Here is a 22,775-nt window from a genome sequence, read left to right as displayed (position 1 = left end):
GTGCCTCTGTCAAGCAGTGACACTGAAGTAAATCTCCCATCCATTGGTCAAGATTCCTCTTGAACAAGGCCTGCTCTGCCTCACATGTACCGGGATTTTGTTCCACAGCATAGGGAGTCTCTGGGTGATGAATCTGTCCCTCCAGCACGTTCTATTTATAACCGTGTCAAGGTTTAAGTCTCCGCCCTTGTGGTTCTGAGGGATCTAGATTTTTGAGGTGAAGCATATTCATCAAATCTGGGTTTGACATGGCCTTATATGTCAGGCACAGGTCACCTCTGTATGAGACTGAATAAAGCTGGAGTTCTTTCAGTCGGGCAGCATAAGACATATTTTGAGACCCTTTATCCTTTTGGTGAGGAACTTTTGGGGCCTTTCAAGCTGCATCAGGTGTCTGGTCAGATACATTCGAGCGGGCATTGTACTCAATCATAGGTCTAATGAGTGATGAGTACAGAGGGACGATGACCTCCTTGATCTAGATGTGAATCCCTTCATGATCAGGTGGGCGATATAGAAGGTTTTCCTAACTACTTTAGCAACATGAGTGTCGACTACTGTCAACTTGGGTCCCCAGATCCCTGATGACTTTTCTGTGCTCAGTGGATTGTCACCTATATGGTAGCTAGGGGTAACCTTGTTTTCATTTTTGGCAGGCCATGGCTCTGGCACCAGTTATCCGTTTCTGTGAGGCCCTTCTGGAGGATATCTGTGTCAGATGTGTTGCAGTCATCTGCAAACTTTGTCAGCCATAACCCTCCTGTGTTTGCTTGTACTTCAGAAAAGTAGATGCCAACAACAAGTGGACCAGGACTGAGCCCTGTGGGACACCACTTGTGACAGGCTTTGAGTCTGACATGGCTCCAGCAACTCTGACCCTGTGGGTTAGCCAGTTTGCAACCCATCTTGTGATGTATGGGTTTACATTCAAGCTGATGAGTTTTTCGATGATACCTGAGTGGGGTATTGTGTGAAGGCCTTTGCCAGGTCGAGGTAGGCTGTATGGACTGCCTTTCCTCATCAATGGCCTTGGTGACTGTCTCGAAAAAGTCAACCAAGTTTAAGAGGCAGGATCTGCCTTTGACAAAGCCAAACTGGGTTGGATCCAAAGTCTGCAAGTTCCCTATGTCTTTATTTATGAGTTCCATTATGATCCTCTCCATGGCTTTGCAGATAAGGCTTGTCAAGCTAATGGGGGTAAATTCCAGGGTCTGTGTAGGCACCGCCCTTATGAAGTGGGACCACAGTCGCGTGCCACCTCCTTGGCACGTATCCTGAGGTGAGGCTAAGATTAAACAGCTGTCCTAACTGTGGGTTTAATTCCTCGTTGAGTTCATGGGGACACCATCCGGTCCCATGGATGCTGTGTTTTTGCCTTAGTGAGGGCAGTTCTCACCTGGGCATTGGAGATGTTTGGGGCTACAATCCTCTGGAATAGATATCTCTCCTTTGGGGGGGGAGAAGTTTGCACTGAACCTGTCAGCCAGTATGTTAGCAATGTGTGTAGGTTCAGTAATTTTCACATCATTTTGAACTAATTCTGAGCATATCTGGGAGTTTCCTCCTAGGTTTCTAACATAGCTAAAGAAGGCCTTATGATTGTCTTTAGAGTCCTTGGCGATTTTTCTCTCAAAATTTGCCTTTGATGATTTTATGAGAGCTCTTAGTTTTACTTATAATGATCAAAGGTGTCTTACCTTTCAATGATTTTGCTCTATCTTGTAGTAGCTTCCTCCTTTTGTTGTAGAGCTTGTTTATGGCTGGGGTCCACCAGACTGGACGCTTGCCTTTGGTACAGAGAGTCTTAGTTTTGTTTGGGATTGCCTGATCCATGCAGTCCTGTAGGTGCTGGTAGAAGGCATTTGTAAGTGATTCAGCGGTTTGAGTAATGTTTACCACTGGCTCAGGGGCCTTAAAGGAGACCACACTAGTTTTTAGAAGTGTGAAATCGGCTTTTGAGAAGTTTTTCACTGTGGACGAGGACCTCCAGCGAGATTAGTTTATGATCTGATCTCACCAGTGAGGGGTATACTTCCGGTGTTGAACATTTTGATCCCATGTTCGTGATGATGAGATCAAGTATGTTTTCACCTCTTGTGGGGATGGTGACTAGTTGTTCCATGGCATTTGAGTTTATGAACTCCAGGAATCTTTGGGTTAGAGTGTTCGGGCTTGAGTAATGTTCCCAGTCTATATTAGGGTAGTTGAAGTCACCTAGTATGATGGTGTTTGGAGATACATTTATCCCCTCCAATGTTTTCAGGAAGGCCATGTGAGGTTCCTGAGTTTGAGAGGGTGATTAATAGAATAAACTATATGATTAATAGAATAAAATGCATTATATACTACTTTGCTTTTAAACTAGCATTTCTCATGTATTCAAATACACATTTTTCTAACAAAAAGCAAGTCCTTTTTGTAAATGAGGTCTCAGTATAGCAAGCAACATGCCTCATTTATGATGCAAATGTCCCCCTACCACCAGACTAAAACTATATTTCTTTTCTGAAATAAAATTATTGTTATAGTGAGACCACAATGCTTAGTTTAGGTTCACATGAATAGGATATCTAACTTCAGCTACTATAGCAATCAGTTATTCCTTCATGTAAAATCAAGTGAGTCCTGCTGATTTTGCTGATGTATTAAGTACTAGCATTTCTTGTTACAGCATCTTTAATTGATGGCAGGTGTGTACCCAAGAAGACTGAATGTTGTAATTAAATCAGAAGGTGGTTCCACAAAGTATTAGTTTAGGGTGTGCACACTTATGCAATCAGTTTACTGGAATATTTTTTTTTATTTTTTATATTTTTCCCCTAACAGATTTGTTTGTTTTTCAATTGAATAGGTCACATTAAAGGTGGGAAACGTTTGTGGTCACATTTTTTTATATCGCAAAAAACTAGCACTGTACCAGCGGTGTGTTCACTTTTTATATCCACGGTATATATATCAGCTGAAAACATATACTTTGTGCCCAGCTTCTTTTCACAGTTTCTTTTTTAATGTCTGGAAAAAAGCCATTTGGATAAATATAGAAAAGACCATTTTATCAGCACATTTAAATGTATCTGAAAAGTACCACACTTAAAACATTTAAACTTTTATGTACAGAATTAGGGACAGAGCAAACACAGAATTGGGGGAAAAGCCCCAAATCAGGAAAATATATTTACTTCTATTTTCTTAAAATAATTTCTATCAAATGAAAGATAAAGCCAAAGTTCTTAACACATAGTATAACACACAACTCCTAACAGGAAGACAGGGAAGAATAAAGAGGACACTGAGTGAATAATTAACTATATACTGCAATGGTTTAATACACCCCAGTGAATCATGCTAGCTTCAGGCTACATCTGCCAAAGCAACACTGAGATTATTTAGTTAAACATTCATGTGGGCCTTTTTCAGGGAAGACCTACTTCAGATGGCACCAACTTTTATCTCTTGTGTACTCTGCATCCTTTCTGTAAGATTATACACAGTGTTAAGAGCTGAATAAATAGGAAACTACCCTTATTTGATGCTGGAAGATCAAAAGACTGTGGATTCTATTCCCACCCCAAAATAGCAGCCCAAGCTAAATGGCATTTTAAGTCATAAAATGATTTCACACTCTTGAACAAAAGTTGGAGATGAATGTCTAAGATGATGAATCTCTTGCTGATCCCAGCAGGAAGACAGGACTGATTATAAAAGTTTTATAACAGGGCAGGGTACACACCTACACTGAATATTAATGTTCCATGTTTCTTTTAGTGTACTTTGTTGTGATCATATTTACTGTACCTTCCTAGATAACAGCAGCAGTAAGCAGTCGTGACACATTTATTTAAAACAGCTGTTGACGTGCTTCTTCTTAAAGGGCCTGAATGTGTTTAAGACCATAAAGAGAGGAATTAGTGTGTGTATATATTTAAAAGAAATAAACTTGTATTAGTAATGTTTATATTTTTCTTATTTGTTGTACTCTTAACATCTCTCTAGCATGGCCACTGCAGTTCCATTTTTTGGCAGTATTGTCTGTGGGCACCTAAAATTATAAGAAAATAAAAAACATAAGATTAACATTTTTAGCTAGGGTAGAATGCTTGGACTTACATTACAATGATCTAAAAAAAAATAAGCAGGCAGCGTTCCAGACACATACATTGTGTTAAATCAGTATCTGTGGTACTTCAGAATCAGACTCAGTACATGTAAAATGGAATGCCTGGGATATAATTTCTGTTTATTGGTCCGCGACTGGTACTCTAACTTAGATTTGCTTAAGCTTTTTGGTTCTTCTCCATATGCGTCCTCCTTTTCTGGAAAATTACATAATTGCTTAAAATATTTTGTGCATAGAAATAAGGAGAGTACTGCATTTGAGTGCTTGGCTATGATTAATTGATTTTAACTGTGTTGCAGGAATATTAACTGAACTGGAAGTTAGTCAGTGTTTGCTGAATTTTGTTATTTGCTAGTAATTACAGTTGTGGGTGTAGCCACATTCTTTGATTTCCTGTCCTTGCCTATTTAAGTGGTACAGTGTGAAATATTTTCTGCTTAAAAACCTCAGCTTTGGCCGGCTAAGAACTTGCTGTATTCAACTGGACGTATAAGAGAATTTAAGTACCTTTATCTGCACTTTTTTTTCAAAAAATACAGTATTTAAATTGATTTTAACTGTGTTGCAGGAATATTAACTGAACTGGAAGTTAGTCAGTGTTTGCTGAATTTTGTTATTTGCTAGTAATTACAGATGTGGGGTAGCCACATTCTTTGATTTCCTGTCCTTGCCTATTTAAGTGGTAGAATGTGAAATATTTTCTGCTTAAAATCCTCAGCTTTGGCTGGCTAAGAACTTGCTATATTCAACTGGACGTATAAGAGAATTTAAGTACCTTTATCTGCACTTTTTTTTTCAAAAAATACAGTATTTAAATTGATTTTTACTGTGTTGCAGGAATATTAACTAAACTGGAAGTTAGTCAGTGTTTGATGAATTTTGTTATTTGCTAGTAATTACAGGTGTGGGGGTAGCCACATTCCTTGATTTCCTGTCCTTGCCTATTTAAGTAGTACAGTGTGAAATATTTTATGCTTAAAAACTTCAGCTTTGGCCGGCTAAGAACTTGCTGTATTCAACTGGACGTATAAGAGAATTTAAGTACCTTTATCTGCACTTTTTTTCAAAAAATACAGTATTTAAATTGATTTTAACTGTGTTGCAGGAATATTAACTGAACTGGAAGTTAGTCAGTGTTTGCTGAATTTTGTTATTTGCTAGTAATTACAGGTGTGGGGGTAGCCACATTCTTTGATTTCCTGTCCTTGCCTATTTAAGTGGTACAGTGTGAAATATTTTCTGCTTAAAAACCTCAGTTTTGGCTGGCTAAGAACTTGCTGTATTCAACTGGACATATAAGAGAATTTAAGTACCTTTATCTGCACTTTTGTTTTCAAAAAAATACAGTTTTTAAATTGATTTTAACTTCCAGTTCAATTAATATTCCTGCAACACAGTTAGTTAGTGTTTGCTGAATTTTGTTATTTGCTAGTAATTACAGGTGTGGGGGTAGCCACATTCTTTGATTTCCTGTCCTTGCCTATTTAAGTGGTACAGTGTGAAATATTTTCTGCTTAAAAACCTCAGCTTTGGCTGGCTAAGAACTTGCTGTATTCAACTGGACATATAAGAGAATTTAAGTACCTTTATCTGCACTTTTTTTTTTCAAAAAATACAGTATTTAAATTGATTTTAACTGTGTTGCAGGAATATTAACTGAACTGGAAGTTTTGACTTTGCTCTTCAGTTAGACCCACCTACCCTCCCTGTTTTTGTTTTGCTGTTAATCTTAGTGGCCTTGAAACTGCCCGCCCCTCTTGTAAATTTGTGATTGGATACTCCTTCTGGGCCCATCTCATTTGCTCACTCAACTGAGTGCAGTGAGATCATATTCTGATTTCAGGCACTCCTACTGTGTACAAAGAGAGCATCTGGGAAACAGAAAAAAAAATTAAGCTTGTTTCCTGCCTTTCCTGTTAAGTGGTATAGAATATTTGTAGGCTTCTGAGCCCCCAAGCCCTTCTGTGTTGGAGGGAAGCCTTCTAGCTTAGTTTTTTTTCTTATAACTAGCCAGTTTTCTAGTTTCAGCACTCAAATCTGTTTCTTTGATCTCAGCACTTGTTCAGAAAAAAAAAAAAATTTCATCTGCTTTTAGTGTACTTGTGTTTCTACCTACTTTATTTTACTTTTGCATCATCTTAAAAGTACTCAATTGTATTTATTACTGCTTGGTGTAACTCATTCTAAGCCTTTTGGTTTAAACACTTGGGCTTCGGATCAGTTGTTTTGCACTGAAAGGGTTTGTGGTCTGCACTGTAGTGGCAGAACAAGTAGCTTACATCCTTCTAGGTTGGGAACTGCTGATTGAGGGCTCAGTGTCTGTTATTCTAAAAGTGTATTAATTCTGGTTTAAGCACTTGGGCTTTCAGGCCAGTTATTTTACATTAAGAGGGTTCGTGGTCTGCACTCTTGTGGGAGGAGAGGCTGGACTCTGCCCTTCTGAGCTGGGAATTTCTGGTTAAAGGCTTATAGTGCATGCATATCTGAACTGCTTCTTACTGAAGTTAGTGTGCCTTGTTTGCTGTGGCATAGACTGGATTCGGGCCTGCTGGATCTAGCTTTGTTTGTGTAACTTGAGCACTAATCCAGGCATTCTCTAAAGTATTCAATTGTATTTATTACTGCTTGGTAGTAACTTGATTAAAGTGTAGCTATCATTCTAAGTCTTTTGGATTAAGCACTTGGGCTTCAGACCAGTTGTTTTACATTAGGAAGGGTTGTGGCATGCACTGTGGTGGCAGGACAGGTAGCTTTCATCCTTCTAAGTTGGGAACTGCTGATTGAGAGCCCAGTGTCTGTTATTCTTAAAGTGTATTAGTTCTGGTTTAAGCACTTGGGCTTCAGGCCAGTTATTTTACATTAAGAATGTTCGTGGTCTGCACTCTTGTGGGAGAAGAGGCTGGACTCTGCCCTTCTGAGCTGGGAATTTCTGGTTAAAGGTTTATAGTGCCTGAATATTTGAACTGTATCTTACTGAAATTGGTACACCTTGTTTGCTGAAGCATAGACTAGATCCAGGCCTGCTGAATCTAGCTTTGTTTATATGCTTGTTGTTTGTTTGCTTGTTATTTCCCTGGAATGCTAATTCCACCTAATACGCGGCTTCTCAGCGCTTCTGTGGCTCACTAGTGATATATGCATTGCTTACTGTACTTATTTATTTTATTTTTATTTAACATTTGTTGACCGGGAATGTCCAACTAGGTTCCACAGAGCCTGTTTTCAGCGGAGGCCTGGGGAGAAATGCTCCAGATGCATGTCTTTGGAATGTGGGAGGAAACCGGAGTACCCGGAGGAAACCCACGCGAACACAGGGAGAACATGCAAACTCCACACAGAAGGCACCCCAGCCGAGAATTGAACCGGAGAACCTCTTGCTGTGAGGTGACAATGTTAACCGCTGCACCACTGTGCTGCCCATTACCTTATTCCTTATTCCTTATTTCCTTGTTTCACTTGAAAGAAAGTTACTGTTTGTCGTTTTTGCATTTAAGTTACCTGTAACACATTGCACTTAAGTTACCTGGCACTTGCTCACTAAAACAATTATATAAGTCAGCACTAAAAATTAAAAGCACTACACCCTCACTCCCCACTGGCCCTTGTTTTCAATTATTAAGGAATTCCCAATATTATTCTAGCATGTCCAAAGGTCAGTTGTCAATCTCCTCTCCGGTCCAGCTGGTGAATCTGGGAATCTTGAGGCAATGTTACAACTGCCTCATGTACACAGACAACCCTCTCCTCCTCCCAACAAATTCCAACACATGTGAGAGATGCAACCATATAGCCAAACTGGAGGCTAAGCTCTCTCAACTCAGTACTGGCATAACCAGTCAGGAGGAGAAGGAAACCACACTCACTACAATTCCAGTCTCACATAGACCTACCATGACAGCAAACCAAACACATAATCACACAAAAACATACTGAGGCTCTAAATAAAGATCTGCCTAAGCAGCACAGACCTCCAAAGCAGACACCCAAGCAACCGCTACCCCAAAACAAAACACGTGCAACACATATCTCACAAAGCCAGTGTGACGAACAGTCACAGCCCTTAAGACTAAACAACACACTTGATACACTTGTAATAGGTGACTCTATCGTCAGGCACACTGATGTCCCGCTCACCAGGCTGAACAAGGAGAGGGTCACGGTGAGCAGCCTGTCGGGTGCTAGGATCTGCCACATAACACAAGCACTCAGGTCACTCCAAGGCAAGTACAAATATGACTCAGTCATTGTCCATGCTGGTGTGAATGACCTGAGACATACCTCCCTGGACTACATGAAAAGAGACATAAAGGAGCTCTCTGAGCATGTAGCCCAGGCTGGTATGACCCTGACCTTGAGTAGCATCTTACCCTCACTAAGAATGATGCCACAATATGAAGACAAGATGATCAATTTCAACAACTGGCTTAAGTACTGGTGTCATTCAAAGGGGATCCAATGCCTGTCAGCTTGGGATGATATGCTCGACAAGCCATGATGCTTCGCTAGGGACGGCTTGCACCTGTCACCCCTGGGCTTTTGGATATTGGCAAAGGCTCTTGCTACCCCCATAGTGCCTTTTTTAGGCAAGGCTCAAAAGACAAACCCACCTCCATAGGTATCACAAGGGATAAGAAACTAAGAGTAATGCTACTCAATGCCAGAAGTCTAAACCTCAAGATGCACGCACTCAAAACTCTCCTTAGCATGGAGAACATTGATATCTGTGCAGTAACAGAAATCTGGTTCAGGGCTCCCGAGAGCACCCCAACACTACCAGGTTATACCTCATACCATGCTATTTGGCCCCAAAACTTGGACCAAACCACAAAAGGAGGGGGAGTATCGATATTCATCAAAGATACCCACACCTCCAGGTTGGTGGCAAAGCACGAAGCATCAGAGACTATCCATGTGCAACTAACAGTGGGTAAAACTGCCTTCCAGTTTATAGCCTGCTACAGACCACCCTTCCAAACCCAGGAACCCCAATCGGCCTTCCTGAGAACACTGGAAAATATGAAGGTCTCTCCAAACACCATTATATTGGGCGACTTCAACTACCCAAACATAGACTGGGAGCATTACTCTAGCTCCAACACCCTAGCCCAAAGGTTCCTAGAATTTATAAACTCAAATGCTATGGAACAACTTGTTACCACTCCCACAAGAGGGGAAAACATACTGGACCTGATCATCACCAACATGGGGACTCTATGCTCCAGACCAGAAGTGTATTCCTCACTGGTAAAATCAGACCATAAACTAATCTCACTGGATATTCACATCCCGACCCCACCCCCTGCCCAGAAAACTACAGTGAAAAACTTCTCTAAAGCAAATTTCACACTCCTCAAAACTGAGGTGGAATCCTTCAAAGCCCCCAGGCCTGTGGAAAATACAGCCCAGACTGCAGAATCCTTTATAAATGCATTCTATGAACACCTTCAGGAATGCATGGATCATGCAATCCCAAATAAAACCAAGACCCAATCCTCCAAAGGCAGACGTCCTGTCTGGTGGACCCCAGCCATAAACAAACTATACAATAGAAGGAGGAAGCTACTAAATGATAGAGCAAATTCCCAAAAAGGGAAGGCATCACTGATCAGTATTAGCAAAACACTACGGGCACTCATAAAATTGTCTAAGGCCAGCTTCGTGAGAAATTGCACAGGACACTAAGGATAATCACAAGGCTTTCTTTAGTTATGTTAGGAACCTGGGTGGTAATTCCCAGATATGCTCAGAATTAGTCCAAAATGACAAAAAATACACTGAACCCACAAACATTGCCAACATCCTAGCTGACAGGTTCAGCACAAACTCCCCTTCACTCCCCACCAAAAGGGCAAATATCTATCCCAGCAGAGTGCTGCCCCCCTAACATCTCAGATGCTCAGGTAAGAGCCGCCCTCTCCTAAGCAAAAAACACAGCATCAGTGGGACCAGACGGTGTCCCGGGCTGCGTCCTACATGAACTCCAAGAAGAGCTAAACCCAAACATAAAACTACTGTTCAATCTCAGCCTTACTACAGGATATGTACCCAAAGAGTGGCGTACAGCAACAGTGGTCTCTCTCCATAAAGGTGGTGCCTCAACGTATCCTGGGAACTATCGCCCCATAAGCCTGACTAGCTTGGTCTGCACAGCTATGGAAAGGATCATCATGGACCTCATAAATAAAGATATTGGGGACCTACAGACACTGGATCCTACCCAGTTCAGCTTTGTTAAGGGCAGATCCTGCCTCTTAAACCTGGTTGATTTCTTTGAAACAGTCACCAAGGCCATTGACGAGGGGAAGGTGGTCCACACAGCCTACCTGGACCTCGCAAAAGCCTTCTATACAATACCCCACTCGGACATTATAGATAAGCTCACCAGCTTAAATATAAACCCCTATGTCACTAGATGGATTGCAAACTGGCTCAAGGACAGAACCCACATGGTTAGAATTGCTGGAGCCATGTCAGACTCCAAACCAGTTACAAGTGGTGTCCCACAAGGCTCAGTCCTGGGACCTCTCTTGTTCGGTATATATTTCTTGGAGGTACAGGCCAACATGGAAGGACTGTGGCTGACCAAGTTCGCAGATGACTGCAAACTGGGTGCCATAATCAACTCTCCAGCCGACACAAGCATCCTCCAAAAGGGCCTCATAGAAACAGACAACTGGTGCCAGAGCCATGGCCTCAAACTAAATGCCAAAATGTTTATAGTCATCCCCTTTGGCAAAAACAAAGTGCCCACAAATTACCACATAGGTGGTAATCCATTAAGTACAGAAGAAGTAATTAGGGACCTGGGGACCCAAGTTGACAGCAATCTCTCATTTGACAACCATGTGGCCAAAGTGGTTAGAAAAACATTTTATATAGCCCACCTAATCATGAAGGGATTCACATCTAGATCAGAGGAGGTCATCGTGCCTCTTTACTCATCCTTCATCAGGCCCATAATTGAGTACAATGCCCCTTTTGGGATGTACCTTACCAGACACCTGCAGCAACTGGAAAGACCCCAAAAGTACCTCACCAAGAGGATCAAAGGGCTCAAATAGATGCCATATGCTGCCCGGTTAAAGAAACTCCAGCTCTACTCAGTGGCATAACGCCTGTTCAGAGGCGATCTGTGCCTGACGTATAAAGCCATGTCCAACCCAGAATTAATGGACATGCTGCACCTCAGAAAATCCAAATCCCATCGAGCTATCCGCTTGAGAGACTTGTACCTCAGCACTGAAATAAATAGGACATGCTGGAGGGACAGATTCATAACCCAGAGGCTCCCTTCACTCTGGAATAAAATCCCAGTCCAGGTTAGGCAGAGTCCCTCATTGACTCTCTTCAAGAGGAATCTTGATGAGTGGATGGGAGATCTTAGGTTTACCCCGGGTATCACTTCTGTGTCACTGTTAGACAGAGGCACAGTATACTAACCTTGAAAAAGGGCATAGCAAAATAAATTTAAAATGGGTGGCGAAAGCCAAACACATTCTGGCTAGGCTTATAAATGCCCTAGGGCAGGTAGCCTAGAATGAACCTATGAACCTATGAACCTATGACAATGGTTACACTATGATGGTATTTGGTATATCTGTTGGGGCATTTTGTATATATTTTGGGGCATTCTGTATCATTTGTGTGCCAGAAATAGGTCTCTGAAATAATAGCCTGTAGTTTACATCCACAGAAATCAATAGCATTAAACACTACATGTCTACACACACACACACACACACACACACACACACACACACACACACACACACACACACACACACACACACACACACACACACACACACACACACACACACACTCTCTCTCTCTCACTTCACTTGGTGGTGGTAGTGACTGTAAGATCATGTGCAAGTTCTTGGCTATTAAGATGTGAAAGAAATACAATAATGTAACCATGGACATTTATTTTACTTAAACAATGTAGGCTGACAGCAGTTTCTCTGGACAGACAGTGAGTTGGACTGGGGGGCAATGCCTATGTGTGAATAGCTGCAGTTCTGTTTTGCTTTGCAAGAGTAATGTTGATTTCACTGAAGTAAGATCGAGCAAGTTCTGAAACCTGACTATGATTTATGGGGGGGTATACTCCCCTTCATGACAGTGTCTTTTTCTGCCTTTAACCTGACAAGATCAAGTCGTATACTGTGGTTGGGGCTGTGTGTGACTGAACAAATGGCCCTGATGCTTACTGTTTTAAGCCTAGCTTTGCAAAAGTATGTCTGTACTTTAAGATGGATGTACAATAATTAGCAAGCTTGAGTAGTTCATGCATGTTTCATATCTGTTCATTCGCTATACTGAATGTTTATTTAATATGCTGAGCTTTTCTTCCTGGACATTGTTGACATTGACAAGGGATTTTTGTTTTATAAAACAGTGTTGCATTGTGGAAACTCAAGTAAATAAAAGTAAAATACATGAAATGTACTCGCTGACAGAAGCATTAGTCACAGCTTGTAAGTATGCAATGCAGCTGTTACTGTTATTTGTACTTTAATCCTGACAGGTAAAAAACAGCTACTTTACTTAGGTAATGGGGGGTGTTTGTGAATTCATTGAGGTGACTGGCCTTCTTTACTGTCGAAATTATGGCTTTGCAAGATAACTGTTTATTTGGGTGAAGTCGGCTGCTTTGCCAAACTAAGTTGGGGGGGTATTTGAAAATGAAATGATTGGCCCCACTGCTAACTGTTAAGACTGCAGTTGGATGGGGTGAGATGGATTGAGTACAAGTGCTGACCTCTGGATAATGTTTATGTAAAAGATGCAGCTACATTATTGTTTTGCTTTCTGATTTCAGAGGTCAAGCCAGGTACTTCTAGTAGCCTATTGGGATGGGGGATTATCATGTCAGTGTGAGAATGAAATAACTGGCCTTTTACTGTTGTAATTCTGGCTTTGCAAAACTAATGTGCCTGAGAGAGTAAGCAATATGCATACAGGCTGTGACTATTGTCTTTGTGCAGAGCATGTATTTTGATGCTGGAAGGATTAAAGCAGAAACTGTAGTGGTGGTCAATGAAATGACTGCCCCTATTTTATTTTTAGTCCTGCAAAGCCAGAATTAAGACAAAATGCAAGCTGTGACAGTCTGTGCATCACAAATGCATTATTATGGTCTTTTAAATCCTGGCAGGGCCAAGCCAGATCGTTGGTAGGTCATGGCTGCGTCAGACTGTCAATGAAATGAGTGCTGTTTCTGAAGCTGTACTTTAACATGTATACAACAGTGGCACTTAAATAATTTCTGCAATATCTTCATTTCAGAGTTACAACAACTACGATAACCAGAATGAGTGAGCAGTGTCTTACAGTGGCCTATATGAAATCTATTAATTTTAAAGACTTAACTCTGAGTGAAAAGTTAAGAATCAAGAGGACTGGAAGAACCACACCTGATCTGAAGATGGAGTTTCCAGGTACAAGTAGGTCAGGAACATACACACGCAGCTTCAACAGGTCAGTGTATGACAAACACACCTGGATCTGTAGTTGTGAGGAAAGAAACAGCTTGTACTGCTTCCCATGTTTGTTGTTTAGTGGAGATGATGCCTGGACATCAAAGGGTATGAATGACCTGAAGAAAATGGAAGAAAAGTTCAGAAAGCATGAACAATCTGATAAACATTTTGACAACCAAATGAGTCTAGCAGTGTTGGGAACTGTGGATATCAGGTCTCAGTTAAGTAGTGGATACCAGTTATCAGTAGAAAGACACAACAAGAAAGTGGAAGAAAACCGTCATGTTCTATCACTTATAACAGACTGCATCCAGCTGTGTGCTGAAGAAGAAGTTGCTTTAAGAGGCCAGAGTCACTAAGTGCAGGAATGTTCTGGAGACTGATAGACTTCAGCTGCAAAATTGATCAGCAGTTGGCTGAACACTTGAGAACTTCAACTGTTTTTAAAGGAACATCAAAAAACGTTCAAAATAAACTCCTGGACTGCATGCTAACAATATGCAGGAAGAAATAAAAAAGGAGATTCATACTGCAAAATTTGTAGCATTAATTGCAGATGAAACCACTGATGTTGCTGGGTTATGGCAAATTGCTGTTGTGTTCCGTTACATTGTCAATGGGCAGGTGTTGGAACATTTTTGGGGTTACTTTACACAACCTGGACAGACAGCAGGACATATTGCTGGTGTGATAAAACAACAGTTGAAGGAAGTAGTAGGAGACCAGCATGAAAAAGTGATTGCTCAGAGTTATGATGGTGCATCTGTTATGAGTGGTGTTCAGCATGGTGTCCAGACCATCATAAGAGGAGAGTTTAAACACGCTTACTATGTACACTGCTATGCCCACCAACTTAATCTGGTAATGCAAAGAGCCACACAACAAAATACTGAAGCAAGGACATTTTTTTTAACACTTGGTGGAATTCCAGCCTTTTTCAGTCGTTCAGTTCGAAGACAAGCTGCTCTGGATAGTATAGTATCACGACACATGCCAAGAGTGTCAGGAACATGGTGGAATTTTAGCATCCATACTGTAAATGCAGTGTACGAGAACTTGGAGTCGCTGTCGGAGTGCTTCCTTTATTTGTACAAGTGTCCTACATTTGCTGCAGCAACTGTACAGGAAGCAAGTGGGCTATGGCGAACAGTTGAAGATGATGAATTTAAATTTTGGCTTGCTGTTTTCCATCGTATAATGCCCCATGTTGACATTCTGTACAGGCAACTTCAGTGTCATACCACAGATGCAACCGCTGTTGAAAAGGATGTGCACACATTTTTGAATTAAATTGACGGTGTAAGATTGGATATCGACGGTATTGCAGAACAGTTTCTATAGACAGAACATCCTGTCAAGACGTATATGAGGGCCATCAGCTTCCCAACCACTGCATGAGACATTGTCAATTGCTGCAAAGGAAGTGTGTGATGTCATAAAGTTCCAGGCAACATCACAATTTCAACAAACTGGCCATCTTCAAGCTTCTCAGTTACTTCTGCCTGAAAAGTTTTCAGCATACATAAGAAAGTTTCCAGAAAATATTTTCACAGCAACAATAGACAACTATCCATTCCTGTTGAGGGGACAACTTAGAACAGAACTTGGAGGGGTGTATCAACGTGAAGACTTTGCAGCAACTGGCAGTGCAGTCCAGATGTTAAAATTCTTGGTGGACAACTCCTTAACCAGTGTGTTTTCACAGATTTACAATACATTGTTAATTATAGCCACCACACCAATGTCAACTGCTGAGGCAGAAAGGTGTTTCTCAACATTGAAAAGAATTAAAATGGTTCTTCGTAGTACAATGGGGCAAGAAAGATTGAATGCAGAGTTAACGCGGAGTATAACTAACTTCAACCAAAGAGTTATTGATTTGTTTGCGCAAAATAAAGACAGATGAATGGACTTTATCTATAAGTAACAGAGGAACACAATACACAGAGGAACACAATAGAGGAACTTATTTGGTACTATACTGCAAGCACTTATGTAACCCAGCCACTGGGGATGGACAAGCCAGTGCATTTCTTCATGCTGGTCCCAAGCCCGGATAAATAGGGAAGGTTACGTCAGGAAGGGCATCAATATAACCTCTGCCAAATGACATATGCAGACAACGATTTCCATACCGGATTGGTCGAGGCCCGGGTTAACCATGACCACCACCAGCACTGTTAGCCAACTGGGCACTGGTGGAAATTAGGCTACTGTTGTCCGAAGGAGAAGAGGGGGAAGGCATGCCCAAAGGCAAGATTGTGTTGATTTGGACATGTGCTGAGGAGGGATGCTGGGTATATTGGGAAAAGGGTGCTAAGCATGGAGCTGCCAGGGAAGAAGAAAAGAGGAAGGCCTCATAAGGTTTATGGATGTGGTGAGAGAGGACATGCAGGTGGTTAGTGTGACAGAGCAAGATGCAGAGGAAAGGAAGAAATGGAAACAGATCTGCTGTGGCAACCCCTAATGATAACAGCTGAAAGAGAGGACTACAAGCACTTATTTGGAACCAGGTGGGGTCACGTGAATAGTATTTGCTTGGAAAACTTTAAACTGTCCCTTTTGAGCCTCGATGAAAAGGAGGAAAAAAGAAATCCAGTATGACCTGATGTGTTCCAGACCAGACCACAGCTTCTCCTCAGGTGCAGAAACAGAGGAAGAAGTACTGTTTGCAGCATACCACAGAGGTAAGTGTTCAAACCAACCGGTATATATATATATATATATATATATATATATATATATATATATATATATATATATATATATATATATATATATATATATATATATATATATATATATATATATATATATATATGGGTCCCCTTGACTTCATCGACACGCTGAAACACCGACACTAAGAAGACCGACTCGAGAAGATCAATGAGACAGATGATCGACAATGTGAAATCCCGACAGCCGAAACACCGACATGGGCAACGTTTGAGCGTGAGTCGGTAAGTGTGCGATAGTGAGAGATTTAGCATTAGGGAGTGGACAGGTAAGTGTGTGCTAGTGAGAGATTTAGCATTAGGGAGTGGACAGGTAAGTGTGTGCTAGTGAGGGATTTAGCATTAGGGAGCGGACAGGTAAGTGTGAGATAGTGTGGGATTTAGGGTTACGGTGCGGGAAAGGTGAGTGTGCGGTAGTGATGGACTTTAGGTGTAGTGGTGGGTTAAGTGAGTCAGGGTTAGGGTGCGGGTAGGGTAAGTGTGTGATAGTGACGGAATGTAGGTTTAGTGGTGGGTTAAGTGAGTTAGGGTTAGGGTGCGGGTAGGGTAAGTGTGCGGTAGTGTTGGACCTTAGGGTTAGGGTTTGGGTTAGGGTTAGTGCATGTATAGTTGTGTGTTATGTGTAGTTTATGTTTTGTGTGTCGGTATTTTGGGTGTCGGTGTTTTGGGTGTCGGTGTTATGGTGTTCGGTTTTGTGAGTTGTCGGTTTTGTGCGTTTTTGGTGTTTTGGTGTCATTGTTTTGAGTGTTGGGTTTGTGGCGTGTCGGTGTTGTGATAGGGATCCATATATATATATATATATATATATATATATATATATATATATATATATATATATGTAACAATGTGTGCTGTGTAGAGTATTCAGCATGCGCCATAGTGACTGAGCATTTATTTCATGTAAATTAGTAAGCATGTCCAGCATTGATCCCATTGTGACATAGCCCCACCCCTTTTAGTTGGTCACACCCCTCACCATTGGCCCCACCCATTCAGATGTCTCCTGCAGCCCCCCTTTGATTTGAAGTCACCAGCCACCACTGCAGTTGACTATCTACTGGGTGACATACAGATTTGTACTTAACCTCTTGAGTTTGACTACAATGCCTGCGTGGGGTATGGCATCAAAAGCCTTGGCCAGGTCAAGGTAGGTAGTGTGAATGATTTTGCCCTCATCCATTGCTTTGCTTTAGTGACCTTTTCAAAGCAGTCCACCAGGTTGAATAGGCATGATCTGCCCTTGACGAAAACAAAGTGGGTTGGGTGCAGTGTCTGAAGGTTTACTATATCTCTATTTATCATATCTATGATTATATTTTCCATGGCTTTACATACAGGAGTAGTGCAACTTATGGGGCTGAAGTTTCTAGGTTCTGCAGATGGCCCACCTTTGAGCAGAGTGATGACTGTTGCCTTTCTCCATTCCTGAGGCATGAAGCTTGTTTGGAGGCTACAGTTAAATAGTATTTCCAGAGGCCCTGACAGGTCATGTTTCATGCTATTTAGAAGGCATCTTAGGATATTGTCTGGGCCCATTGATGCAGTGTTCTTGGTCTGAGACAGAGCATTAAGGACCTGTTCCCTAGTGATAGTAGAGGAAGTTATTTTTGATGATATTTCCTGAGGGAAGGTTGTGGGAGAGACAGGAGCAAAGTTGGAGCTGATGTTTGCTATATCTTCTGGCTCAGTATATGTGACTCCATTTACAATGAGCTCTGAACACAATTGTGTATTGCCTTTGAGGTTTGTGGACATAGCTAATGAATGCTTTGTGGTTGTCCTTGGCCTGGGAGGCCAAACTTACCTCAAATCTGGCTTTGGTAGACTTTATTTGCCTTCTGAGTTGTTTGTTTATTTTGATGAGTGCTTTTATCCTGCTGGTTGCTGCACCTCCTAATTTTCTTCTACCTGTTATACAGCCGATTGATTTTTGTGATTCCACCAGGGTGACTTGTTTTTTGAGTTAGTCCTGTACTTCTTCCTGGTGGGTACAATTTTTGCCATGATTTTCTTCCTTCTGTTATGCAGCCTATTGATTTTGTGCTGTATAATTTTTCTAAACATTGCTGATTAATGCTGAATGTATCATATCAATATGAGTTTGTGTTGTAGTATATTTCCTGTAATAATTGCATATAATACTTTTATGAGAATTGTGCAATACTAAAAGTTTAAAATGCCACATTCTTGTGGCTTGCTGGCACCTCTCCTTTACTTGTTTATTTTTATCTGTAGCTTCTCTAACATCTTTACCCCTTTCTATATCTAATGTTGTCTAGAATACTTTTCATATCTTAATACTTTTTCATGTACAATGTGTTGTATAGGTTATATCACTTTTCAGTAGCTTTCTCCACATATTTATACTTTATTGCACATAAGTGCATAACAAGACTCTAGCCAAAAATGAAATCATTATCTCATAAATGTCTTGTGCCAAATATGTATAATCCATCAAGGATGTATGATACATTCCACTTGTGTATGGACATCATCCTATCCCCAGACCATATATATCATCCTATCCTTAGACCATGGACATCATCCAGTCCCCAAACCACATATCTTGTCAGCCCCAAACTATTGCTTACCACATCCTAACGACCCTGGCCAAAAATTCCTACTTCTAAACTCATGCGTCATATGAAACAAGGTTTTTGAAATGTCCTTCTTCATAAATAGAAACTGGGTATATGTAATATAAATAAGTTCTAGCTAAAGGCATCCATTATTGCCCAGGACTCCTTAATACCTGCTTACAGCACAGTCCTCACAGCTATGCCTCACAAACGTGTATTTGTGTAACATGCCAAGGGCTATCAGTGTCCAAATCTATTATCAAATTACAAAAAGTAAAAAGCTACTGTTAGCTGGTTTTATATCACTTTGTTTTGCCTCATAATGATTTTAATTTTATCCTTAAAATATCTGAGTGAACTTCATAAACCCTTTCACTGTTAAATTGTTCTTTTAGGGAGACTTTATAATGGGTTGCACTCAGTATTGGCTTCCCTGCTGTTTTTCAGATATAAATGGGATGACATTTTAACTCAACAAGGGCACTACACTACTCATCACCTCATTGCTCACTATTCGGTGTAAGGGATCACTGCCAGTACATGTTCCATGTGCAACAATAAGGATTCACAGTTATAGCGGTTTCAAGTTTCTGCACAAGTGTGGGATTAAGGAGCATGCCTATATAAGTAAGGGGTGTTGGGGGAGGGGCAAAACATTGCTCAAGGGGTGCAGTGCAAACACATTTTTTTTTCATTCATTCCAAGATTCAGCTAGTATATTTTGTTAGACTGCAGTGTCAGCTGCTTTGTTCATGAAGAGAAATTATGGAAGAAATACACTCTAACAGTATAATTAAAGATGTACACCAACTTCTTAACCTTTCTGTCAAGAATGCCTACATTTCTGGACTTCACATTACATTGAACTAGTTCCTGAATAAAAACCTAGGGGAAAAAAAGACAAAAAGACTGCTGATATCATCAAATGCCACAAGAGACTGCATTGTGGTATGGTCATCTGGCAAGTGAAACCCTGCAAGATCCCAGCTCTGTACCTCTGTAAAGGATGGCTCCCCACCATAGTGACTGGTGCCTGTTGAATGCTTGCATTGCACATATTGGAGACCTAATTATTTATTTATTTATTTATTTATTTATTTATTTATTTTATTTTACATTTGTTGACCGGGCTAATCTAACTGGATACATGTCCATTTTCAGTAGAGGCCCGAGGAGAAAAGCTCCAAGCATCTGCAGTGAGTAAACAATACACTATATAGTAATAGTCAAGTGGATTACAGTACAATAGCTACATAGTACATTAGCTAGATAGGTCAGAACAAATGTTTACAGAGTAAGTTAGTAGGTTTAAGCTAAGATTAAATACAGAGAACCAAAAACATGAATTGTTTTTTTTTTTTTTTTTTAGTATTACAGATAGGTGAGATAAAACAGAAGAGTAGAAAAGTGTAGAGAGAGCAGGAGGTGAAAGAGATGTCAGTCTGGGTTAGAGCAGGGACACAGCCAGTGAGTTGTAAGATATTCTTTCAGATGCTTTTTAAACAGAATAGTGGACGCAATGGAGGAAAGTTCAGTAGGAAGCTGGTTCCAGATTTTCCCTACTGTGTTGGTGAAAAGTGAGTCTCCTGCTTTGTTATTTGATTTAATAGTGGAAACTAGAAGCTTATTGGATGAGCGTAGCATAGCAAGATTTTTGTAGGGTGAAATCAGGTTAGTGAGGATAGGGGTATTTTTAAGGTGGTAAAGGATTTTTTGGGTGATAACAATTTGTTGATAAAGTAGTTGGTTCTGCAGTTCTAGCCATCCCAGTTGTTTTAGGTTAAGACAGTGGTGAGTTCTAAAGGTGGTGCCAGTGGCAAATCTGGCTATGTTATAGTAATTGGTGGAAAGTTTGGTGAGATTGTTTTTTGATAGATTGGTATATATTGCCAAAGCATAGAACAGGGTAGACATAAGGTGGGTCTGGGCAATAGTTATTCTGGCTGAAGGGGAAAGGAAAGGTTTGATTCTGTAAAGAGTGCCTAGTTTTTTGTTGACTGGCTTTATAGTAGAGTTAATGTGATAATCAAAAGTAAGGTTATTATCAATTGTTACTCCTAGAAGATGGGCTGAAGTATCTGGAGATATGTTGGTTGCATTGTTGGAGGTTATTGTGAAGTGCAGTTGAGGTGATTTATAAGTTGGAGCAAAGAGTAATAACTTTGTTTTTTGGGGGTTCAGGAGGAGGCAGTGTTGCATGAACCAATTTTCAACACTGTTAAATACTGTTTGGGTGAGAGACTGGAGAGAGGTTATGGACTTATCTGAACAAATTAAAGTGGAGTCATCTGCATATTGTATGCAGGTGGCCTGAGGAATATTGGTATGTAGGTCATTGATAAACAATGAGAAGAGTAGAGGTCCTAAAATAGAGCCTTGGGGTACTCCAGTGTTCACAGGAAGGGATTTTGAAAGATTATTATCCCACAATACTGCTTGTTGTCTGTTTTCCAGATAGGATTTAAACCAATTTAATGCTTGTGGGTCAAGAGATTGGGCTTTTAGAATGTATATAAGGATATTATGGTTGACCATATCAAAGGCTTTTGAAAGGTCAATAAATAATGCAGAGGAAAAAGTGTTATTGTTATGATTTTTGTTTATGGAGTCAGAAAAGGACAGAAGGGCAGTTGTGCTATGGAAAGGCCTAAAGCCATGTTGGCAGTTGGCAAGTAGATTATTTTGGAGAAGGTGGTTAAGCAGTTGTCTGTGTATGCACTTTTCCATTATCTTAGCAATTGGAGACAGTAAGGCAATAGGCCAAAAGTTGGAGAGTTCAGTAGATGACCCACCCTTATGTAGAGGGATGATGTGGGATACTTTCCAAATGGAGGGGAGTTTGCTTTCTAAAATTGTTCTATTTATAAGGATGGAGATGGGATGGGCAATAGCTTTTGCTGCTATTTGCAGGTATTCAGCTGGAAGAAGGGGTGCATGGTTTTAGTTTTTGAAGGAATTTGCAAATGAGTGATATAGGTATCAGTTGTATTTGAAAGGTAGGAGATGGAGTTTTTGTGGCATTTAATGGGGAGGTGGTAATAGGTGGTAAAGTATTGGCTAGGATTTGAATGGCTTCAGTAAAGTAGTTATTAAAGGCATCAGGAATTTGGTTGGAGTTATTTTGGTTGAAACCTGTTGGGGCAGGAGTTTTAGAGTGCCCTGGCTGAAGTAGTTTGTTTATGCCAGACCAGAATTTTTGTGGTTTATGCTGATGAGTTTGTTGGAGGTGAAGGTAATAGTGTTTTTTGTCTCTGAGAATATCTTTCCTGGTTACATTTCTTACCTGTTTATAGTAAAGGTGATCTGATGGACATTTAGAGACTCTCCATTTGGCCCAAATTTTATTTCTGAATAGGATCTTTTGCCTAGTTTCTTTAGTGAGCCAGGGGGCAATTTTGGTCCTTATTCTAGAAGAACAATAGGGGGCGTGGTAATCTAGGATCTGAAGGAATCTAGTGTTAAAGTAGGTCACTGCATCATCAAGTGGAAGATGAGACATAGGTGACCAGTCACATGTTTTCAGTTCATTTGGAAGCTCTCTTGGTTAAAAATTTTTTTGGAATGTGAGGTTTTAAAATTATTAGTAGTAGGGCTATGGATTCTTTGTTTAATAATATAGGTTAGCATGTGGTCACTAATATCGTCAGGAAGGGTTCCTGGTTTATAAGTATCATGGTGGCTGTTTATAAGTATCCAATATAGAGTGGTTTCCTTGCTACTTGGCATATGGATTCTAGTAGGAGTGGTTATAATTTGTGAGAATCCGTAAAGATTTATATGATTGGGAGGATTAAGGGATCTGCAGGTAGCCCAGTCTATATTAAAATCACCTAATACAATGGTTTTCTGAGGTAGGTGG

Source organism: Protopterus annectens, chromosome 1.part1 (genome assembly GCF_019279795.1).
Source record: "Protopterus annectens isolate FY-2018-M chromosome 1.part1, PAN1.0, whole genome shotgun sequence".
NCBI lineage: Eukaryota > Metazoa > Chordata > Ceratodontiformes > Protopteridae > Protopterus > Protopterus annectens.
The sequence above is the reverse complement of the archived record's forward strand: the minus strand, read 5'-3'. Positions refer to the sequence as shown.